Raw genomic sequence first — 10088 nt, forward strand, 5'->3', positions numbered from 1 at the left:
AAGTTTATTGAATGAAGCACTGTTCCATGACGACTGCCATTTAGATAAAATGTATTTGCTGAAAATAGTTTTGCATTATTTGGCAAACGTAATTTTGATTGATGATGGAGGCTGACAGCAGCACAGCCAACCTTTTGAACCGTCTGTGTAAATTGCAAAATAGTCCTTGTAAGTTGATTTGATTTCATGATATTTGGACTTGAATATTTCAGGGTTTGTTTCAGACTTTCTAAAGGCAGTTTTCAAATCGAAAAGAACTGTAGGGATATGAAGGGTCCATGGTGGTGTATCTGGAATTGAATTTTCTTTAATACTATCGAATTCAAAGTCAGTTTCATTCATAGAAGATTTTATTCGAAATCCAAACGGTTTGATTTGTTTTGGTTTTTCCTCATATGAATCAGAGTATTTTGGTTTAAAAATAATTTTATGAGCAGGATTGGATTTGTTGGCAGCCACTCTTAAAGCATATTGCAATGAAAGTTTTTTTCTCGGCGTGTGTAAAGAGATGGTTCGTTTGCTTCAGCATATAAACTTTCAACTGGCGATGTTCGGAATGCACCAAGAGCAATACGAAGACCTTGATTATAGATGGTATCTAACATTTGTAAATAAGATTTTCTTGCGGAACCATAAACAATACAACCGTAATCTAGCTTAGATCTAATTAAAGCCCTATAAAGTCTTAATAAAACCGTGCGATCGGCTCCACAATTAGTATTTGAAATTACCTTTAAAAGATTCAATGACTTCAGACATTTGGCTTTCAAGTATTTTATATGCGGCACAAACGAAAGCTTTTTATCAAAGATAACCCCAAGAAATTTTGCTTCATCAACAACGGGTGTTTTTGTACCATTTAGAAAAAGCTCAGGGTCACAATGATGTTTCCGTAATTGGCAAAAGTGGACACATCGAGTTTTCGATTGGGAAAATTTAAACCCATTTTCCATGGTCCAAGTTTGAACTTTTTTCAAACACTGTCGTAATTGGCGTTCAATCGTACGCATATTTTTTGAACGATAACATATCAATAAATCGTCAACATATAATGAACAGTCTGTCCCTGGTAACAAACATTTCACAATATTATTAATTTTGATGCTAAAAAGTGTGACAGATATTATTGAACCTTGTGGAACTCCCTGTTCTTGCTCAAAAGAGTCAGAAAGGGTATCACCAACATGTACTTTAAAACTACGATCAGATAAAAAATGTGATATAAATGTTGGCAGACGACCTTTTAAACCTATGTCGTTAAGATCATTCATAATATCATATTTCCATGTAGTGTCATAAGCTTTTTCTAAATTGAAAAAGACTGACACTAGATGCTCTTTTTTAATAAATGCATCACGATTAAAACTGTCTGTCTGCCACAAATAGTGTCCAAAGTAATTTTTTACAAACTTCTTTTTGTATACATTGCCAAGTATTAAAGGTTAAATGTTCCGTTACTAATACTTAGAAATTAAAAGTCTATCTCATGACTGAAAATTTGAATTTATAGTTGTGCTTAACCGAGGTTCCCGAATTATAATTCCCAATATCATATCCAAGAGAATTCGAACAAGTGATTTACAGTTTGATACAAAATAAGTATAGATCATTCATCCCCAGCTTTTATTATATTTGACTGGCTTATTATAGTAGGTTGTCCCCCTTGAAAATTATCCGATACGCAATATTGGTTTCCCTATTGACATTACTTTGAGCAATAGATTATATAGGAAATTTATTTGTAATGATTAATTTCTAATATGTCTTTTGGTTTGTGAATATTTTACCAGATATGACAGAAAACTTCAATTTCTTCTCTTCAATTTAATGTGAAAATATTTATTCTAACTGAACATCTTCTTGCTTCCACTTTTGTTTTAAAAGTATCACCGTCGCTTATATTGAACATATAGTGAAAAACAGTAAACTTTTCAATTTCTTCTACTTCAGAGGCAAATAAATCATATTTTCCAAAGCATGACAATTTATTATCACATATGTAGGTATTTTTTACTTTATAAACAATACAATAATATAGTTTTAAGTGTAATAGGGTAAAGGCTTCTTGCTTCCATTTTACTTCAAAGTGTACCAAGAAATAAAAAAACTTCTGGATTTCTTAAAGTTCTGATGTAACTTAAACCGTGTTAATTTACGGAACTGCATATACCAACAACTGATGTACGATTCAATATAGTCTTTAAAATAATAACGTTCATAATTGTCTAATTAATAAAAAAAAATAGAAAAGAATGAAAAGAACAGAATAGAACAGGCAGAGCTTTGATTTTTCACCAAACTTTTTATGGAAACAATACGAATGAACATAAATTACATAATTTCCGACTGAAATCTAAATATCTTTGGAATATTGAAACATTCGACGACAGGAGAAAAACTACTTCAAAGAATACTTTTCTAATGAAATAGTGTAATTTGCAAGTTAGGCCCTCACTGAAAGCTGGAGAGAGGGGGGAGAGAATGTGTACATTTATTTAAACAAAAGACACAGGATGATTTCCACGATGCGCAAAGACAGGGTGAAATTAACAGACGCGCAATATCATGTCTACTTTAGAAATGAAATCCAAGCTTGAAAAAAAAATTGCATGCTTTCCATGAGTTTGCACGGTAGGATTATCTCTTTAGAACGACCTACATTTTTTGCCACGGTTTTGTTCCTGGAAAACATGAAAAACAATCACCTTTACAGCTAAAGACTTGACTAAATTTGATTTCATGATTGAATTGTATAGTATGTACAAACATATATCTGAATGGCATATTTTAGGCATTGTACCTAATTTAAAGAATATTTAAAAAATGGAATAAAAAAGTAAATATTGTCATATATGATGTCATTGCATGATACAACAACTTTTATTTTCAATGTTCTGTCATCAGAAATGGAATAATGTTCAAAAGATGATCATCAACAAATAGTCCTACCTGTGTAAAGGGAAGGTAACTGTGTAACAAAATATTGGTTACTTAAGACAGTACTTGTTATCTCCCTTATCAATTTGCATATAAAGTGTCAGAACTGACCCTAAATTGACCTATGGTCTGTTTCATGTAGCAATCAAAGAAAACACTGATGTTCTTAAATATTTATTTAATTCTGTTAATATGAAATATAATGGTTTATATAATGTTTTATGAAAATAGTACAAGTATGTTAATGAAAGTGATATGAGTATGTGGTATTGCACTTAGTTGACAGTAAAAAATATGTATTATATAAAAATGGACATTTTCATGAGATAAAGAACATAGCTACAATTCATTAAAAACATAAGATCATCAAAAATAAGCCAACTAATTTCTAGGAAAAGGAAACTTCATAGTAACAGAGAAAATCAAAAAGTACTGGAAAAGAGGTCAAATGTTGCCTTATAGTACTACTTCTTAATGTTTGAATAATGCCAGCTCAAATCAAAATACAACATTTTTGGAAACTTTTATGAAAGTTTTATGAAGGCTGCTAAAGACCAGTAGCCTGTAATGTGATATAAAATCTGAAATACAAAACGTTTGACTAGTACAGTGGTGACATCACTTTAGTGTTTCTAAAGTAACCATGCCACTATCAAAGTTGACAGGGAACTTAAGAAAATTAACCTGCAAAGTTTCGTGAAGACTAATCAATAATATATTGTCCAGACAAACAAATCAGGACAGGCACAGGTACACATTTGGACAAGTAAGTCTTCATTTCCGTAAATTTGCACAACAAAAAGTAATGACAATATAAAATACTGAAAACATACTCATGACAAGTACAAAAGGGCCAACATTTCTGAGTCATAGAACTTTCTGATCTTATGATGCTTAATGAGGTAACATGTTACACAAAATATTGCTATGGTAAGAAAATGGCAATAATTATGAAAAAAAGCCAAATGCAGTTATGGAACTAGTGCATTTAATGTCAAAATATTACAGTTTGTAATTGTAAGAAGTTTGATACATTTTTCATTAACAAAGACGAAAGTGGAAGGTGTTTTAGGTATTTTCATGACAAAATATGTCTCCCACCTATGTATACCTTTAGCAATAGTATGGCAGCTATTTGGTGCAGCAAAATGGAAAGTGTCGGTGATATGCAAAAATATACTTGGTACTGATCACTCCTGTGAAGTTTCATCAAAATCTGTTAAGTAGTTTTGACCTGTGAAAGCCGACAAGATTTTTCTATTTTTAGCTCTGGCTGCAATTTAGTGCATCGAAACGAAACATGCAAGCGATATGCACAACACTATGATTGGTACTGATCAGTCTTGTGAAGTTTCATCAAAATCTGGCCAGCAGCTTGTCCTCTTAAAGCCAGACAGGCTTAATGCGGACAGACGAGAAGGCATAAACAATACCTCTCCCCACCTTTAGATGAGACATACTTCCGAGATAAAACCTTACATACAACACTTTACAAAATAGGGATGCTATAAAATGGATGTGCAATACCTCTACCTATTCTTCAGTGAAACTAAAAAGGACAAAACACAAATAATATGGAGGACTTATGGGCCATGACACGTACGATAAACAAATGTTTTAAGACTGAAGAAAATGCATTGACTAGTTCAAAAATTTACATTAGTGTTTTAGTTCAATATAAACTTTGTCATACTAAAATGATATTGCAATTATAATGACCAATCACTTTTTAGATTTATGAAGGAGAAAAACAATTTATGCCAACTTTAAACTTAGAACTTTTAAAGTGAAAATTATCAAACGTTTTACTGTGGTATTGCATGAAATTAAATTTTGTCACCATACAAATAATTTATGATTTTAATAATACTGATCACTATGGTCTTAAGTTTGATTTGTGAACATACTGTGCTATAAACTGAGACAAAACAGTATTGATACACTGCAAGGCACAGCATTTTGAAAATTATAACAGTGTAATGTTTACATATTCTCAAAGTTTCTGAATCACATTTACATGCACGGCTGGACAGGACTTGTTGCTCTCTACATGTGTGTCCTACAATAACAGCAAATATGTAACAAAATTGATTCAGAAAGCTCCTCTATGCTAAACTGTGCAAGCTGCAGACACTGATCTTGAACAATAGCTGAACGGTGACACTGAAGATTTCACAGGTACATATCTGAAGAAAGAAATGCATAATGTAGTAACTGTATTCGAGGTGTCTGCAGCTCTTTAATATTCAAAATATGTATATTTCTGAATTTAAGGTAGAATAAAAGTGTTACTGGATTAATAAAACTTCAACATATCTTATGCATAAGACACATTTTAGTAGAATATATCAAGAGGCCAACAGTTACCCTAAGTCACTCACTTGACCTTACCATTTGACCTAAAATATATGTATGACACACTTTGTATTTTGGAATATTATGATGGCAGGCTATATTTTATTCTGTATCTTAAATACTTTGAAAATAACACACCTTATACTTGACATTTCATAATTTATATCTTACATTCACCTTTTTAAGCTTATAACAATAGAATTGTGTTTACCTATTTAATTACTTTCAGGAGAAAAATGTAAGATATTTGGAAAGTTACATTCATAAGTCTGTAATTATTTGGTACTGTATAATTTCTTTTTGTAAGTGTAAAGTTTATATAATTATCATACTTGACCCTTGGTCTCATGTGAAACAAACTTTACACAAGCCTCTTGAAGTGATATATACCAAATCAATAACTGAATTACATTGTAACTCTTTGAATATTGTAAACAGTTACCTGAAGGTATCAATATCTGTGTTTAATTAAGTCATACAAATCAACACTGGCATTCTCATCATATGAATCCACAGAACATTTTACACTGAAATAAAGAAACAACTTCCTATAAATTTTGTACTTCCATTACTGAAAAATACAGAATTTACATTAAATTAGGACTCTAATCCATTGAAAACATCAAGTGACAGATAAAAAGAAAACATTGCATTAAAAATATATTTAAACAAAATGGTTATTGCTATAGTGTGTTTAAAAGCTTTGAAACATGGTTAGTGGCTGACAATAGTAGTTCTTTTATCTCTGTATCATATGAAAGGCTAAGAGTTAAGAAGTCTGAATAGATATCTTTACCCAAGTCAAAATTTCTTGATTCAAAATGGTTGGGTGTACCATCCTTCATGAAACTTCATAAACTCATTTTAATTACATTTACAATGTGTGTCTGTTAAATGTTAAGGGGAATGTTATTTTAATAACTGGCATTATATTACCCTTGACATCTTAAACTTGTTAAAGAGTATCATTTGTACATCATTGTACCATCAGACCATCTTTCACTTCTGTCAACCTGACTAGACATGTTGGACACCTTGAAATCAATAGAAAGAACATTTTTGGGCAATTTAAAAAGCGACAATGAAAGTGAAAGTAGAAAGTCAATATTTTCTTATCGGCTTTTCTTTCACAATTTCCATTTAAAGCGTAACAGTTTACTTTCATACTATATTGAATAATCCATAAACATTATACTTACCGTTTAAATGCATGAAAAATCCTCATGGAACCCGTAAACTTATAATTTGTTGATAACCTCTCGGTTTTCGGCCGTTTTCACGTGAAAATACGAAACCGGTGTTTACATAAATGTTCTACTTCCGGCGGTATTCGATTGCGTAAATCGGCTCTAGTACTATGTCTAATATATGTAACACGCTGTTTTAAACTTGAAGAATAGTTCTAATTGACGGCGTTATTACTGACAGTATAAAATCGCAAATTGTTTTGTTTCTTTCGTGTATTATCATCCCACTAGAAAACCTCATAAACTCATTAAAACGTAATTTCGGACCACGTTGGAAAATACAGTATATGCATAAGAAGATCCGTTCAGCTAATCACTATTAGCAGAGTCTGTCTTGAGAAATAATATAATGTGCAGCACATTTCAAATCTTCTAACATACTATCATACAGATACATTGCATGCACTCAATGAAATTACCTGCTTCCTCCAAGAAGAAAAGCGTTAATCGTTATCATATGACCTAATTCATGTCGGTTTGACTTTAAACCCAACAAAAGCAAATTAACGACCGAGACGTTTTAAGACCGCCAGATAGCACTTAAAGTCTATTATTTGATAGTTAATAAACGTCATTTTTACATTCTTATTCCTCTTTCCATTTCGAGACAAAATAAAAATCACAGCAATTTCATGGCTTTACTCCGTCTCTTTTGATATGTATGTTGGATTTATTATCCATAATCACTCACTTAAATTAATCATATTGAGGCAAACGCTGAATTTCCAGCCAATGGTACTTCATGCAGAAAAGCATATTGTTCACTCCAGTGAGCTATATCCACACGTAAAGTGCCCACTGGTGATCTTCATGCAACTGATATATTTAAGCAATCCATTAATTGTTCATCAACGGCCTCATTCAGCTGTGTGCCTTAAATTGTGGACTATCGCATTGCTCTTATTTTCTTTAAAAGCCATGGTGTTAAAACACTGTAAAGAAAATCGAAACTGTGACGATGAAAACAATAATCACTAATGATGATAGCTTGAATACAAAACCCGAAACTGCAATAATCATGAAACGATTGAGAAAACACAACATACTGTGATTTCGGAAATTTGGCTACCATCTGTCTTATTTTGCCCATGCCCTTTCGCCCCTGGTAACTTCGCTGGATTGGGCAAAGAGGAGGGTACTGGGGCTATTTAAGGCCAATTGAAAAACCATGCATTTATATGTATAATGTAAGGTGTTATCACTTAATCGGAACAAGGAAACGCACATAGCCTTTTTACGTTACCTCAGTTTTCACGGCAACAATTAGCGTGGTCTTCCTTTTTTTATAGCGTTTCTTCCATTGTATACTGAAATCAGTCAATGCAAGTATATGTTTTAGACAAAAAGAGCGGACAGGAAGATGAATACTTAAAAAATGGCCTATGACAAAAACGAGGTAATTAATAATAATTGAACTAAGTACACAAGAGGGTTTTTTTCAAGTTATGATAATAAGTGATTAAAAGGGTTATAAATTAATACCTCTGTTGTGATATTTTGAAGTGCATCTGCTACCCATATAATATACCAATTACATATAACTCATAGAAAGATTCAAGCAAAAGGTACATCCATTCTCCAACGGTATGCACAGTTGTTAGCTTTTGAATATTTTGTTCAGGTTTATAATATATATATTTTCATAATAATGACAATTCATCTGGCTTTTCCTTGACTTTAATTTGACCACCAGTTTAATCAATTTCAATTGATATCACGTAAATGTGCTGTATAAAAGTCAAAAAAATATTGAACCTTAACCAAAATAGTTGTTGAAAGTTTAGCTGACAAGTTCTGAAAATTTATGAAACATAGTGCGTAACTACGAAAGCGCGCCAGTCTCAATATTAAATACCCCCTGTGCATGTATATCTAAACATAACTTGCACGCAGGACGTTGATACTGTCCGGACAAAGAGCTTCTATTCGTTCAAATTATGCCATTCTATAAGGTTAACTATTCTTGATACAAATCTTAATAGATTATGTGCGCGCCATTTGATGTAATTCTTTATCAGCATTATTTTCCCGAAAACATCCACAATTACAACATTAATAATGTCCATAGCGTTTCTGTCTGATTACATTTATTTCCTGCTTTGTAATTGCTTATCGGCAAAATATAGCATAACTCGTTATATTAGGACACGCCATGTAATGAAGATGTTTTGTTCTTTTCTACTCTATTACACTTTAATGGCGACTTACAGTCTCAGATAAACAATAACAATGATAAATGGGATATTTATAAGTCCCTTGTAATTCTTCGCGTTTTTCCTTGAAAAAAGGATTTGTCTAATAATATGATCTCCTGTCATATTAGCTCTGAAGTTTCCCATTTGTTAATTAAGTTTGTAGTTTTAGATATGATATAGATAGAATGAGTAACTTAGGCAATTTGGGAACTAATTTCTCACGAGGAATTGAATTTCTAATCAGCAACACACTTTTTTACGATTCCTTTTGTTTGTTTGTTTTGGGTTTAACGCCGTTTTTCAACAGTATTTCAGTAATATAAAACGCAATTCTGTAGTTTGTCTAATATATGTTTGCTTGGCGAAAGTAAAACTCGAAAAGCAACATTGAAGCAATGTAATTAAATACATTCTGAATGGCTTGCACGTCAATAGTCAAAATAAGATGATACAAGTTTATCAAGAGTTTTCCAAAGTACCAAGAACATACTGACGCATTTCTATTAGACATGATGTCGACACAATTCAAACTTTTTGAGATGTGGCTGTTAGTTTGTCTGTTGTGTGAATACTTGCACAGCAGTACCAGTTGTTACCGTTGAGCTACTTGTAACTTCCATACACTTAAAGATTTATATTATGTTAAGCAGCTTGTTTGTATATATTGTGGATTCATTGATATTCCCTAAGGACTAATTTTTGCGGCTATCACAGTTGAGCTAGTTAAGAACAGTATAACTCATACTCATTTTATATTAAATAGTTAAAATACACGTATTCATATCACTGCGAAATTGCCGTTTAGGCACCATGAATTTTTATGACCACGAATCAAATCCGGCACAGTAATCTGTAAATGTGCTCTCCATTTAAAACGGTTGCTATTGTAGTTACAGCTTTTTGCGTTTACATATCTGTGGTCGAGCCGTCATGTGATATGTCACTGAAAAGGTAGTAACTTCATTTATTTATTTAATATATTACTGAATAAGCGTTCGTTTCCTTTAATGATTAAAATTCCCCGTCAGACACCACATGACATGCTAACCCACTGCATATGTAGCACCATAGGTAGTTCTTGCACGCTGATCCTTCGATTTTCAACACTACAAACGACAATAGACCATTGAATATACCAAATAATCGACAGTCAATCTTTTTATATAAGAAAAACCTACCCAGGACCAGGTAACCCGCAGACGACGCCATTCTCCTCGCGCGTTTGGTGGACGGTGAGCGGTGTGCCTTAATACATTAATGTATATTCATCTAAGTAATGATGCAAAATGAGGCGTGAGAGGGTAACTTTTGTCACAGTCTGACGGAAGTAAATTTTTGTCCAACACACCAGTCG

The 10088-nt window shown here is 32.5% G+C and overlaps 1 long non-coding RNA gene across 1 annotated transcript; it reads right to left on the reverse strand.

Moving 5' to 3' along the window:
• Positions 1–2787: 2787 nt before the first annotated feature.
• Positions 2788–6626, reverse strand: LOC128555224 (uncharacterized). The gene is made up of 4 exons (XR_008369888.1): positions 6492–6626; positions 6229–6326; positions 5735–5819; positions 2788–5123 (listed from the first exon to the last, which is right to left on the reverse strand). It is a non-coding gene; the product is annotated as an uncharacterized LOC128555224 (long non-coding RNA).
• Positions 6627–10088: the final 3462 nt, after the last annotated feature.

Source organism: Mercenaria mercenaria, chromosome 2 (genome assembly GCF_021730395.1).
Source record: "Mercenaria mercenaria strain notata chromosome 2, MADL_Memer_1, whole genome shotgun sequence".
Taxonomy (NCBI): domain Eukaryota; kingdom Metazoa; phylum Mollusca; class Bivalvia; order Venerida; family Veneridae; genus Mercenaria; species Mercenaria mercenaria.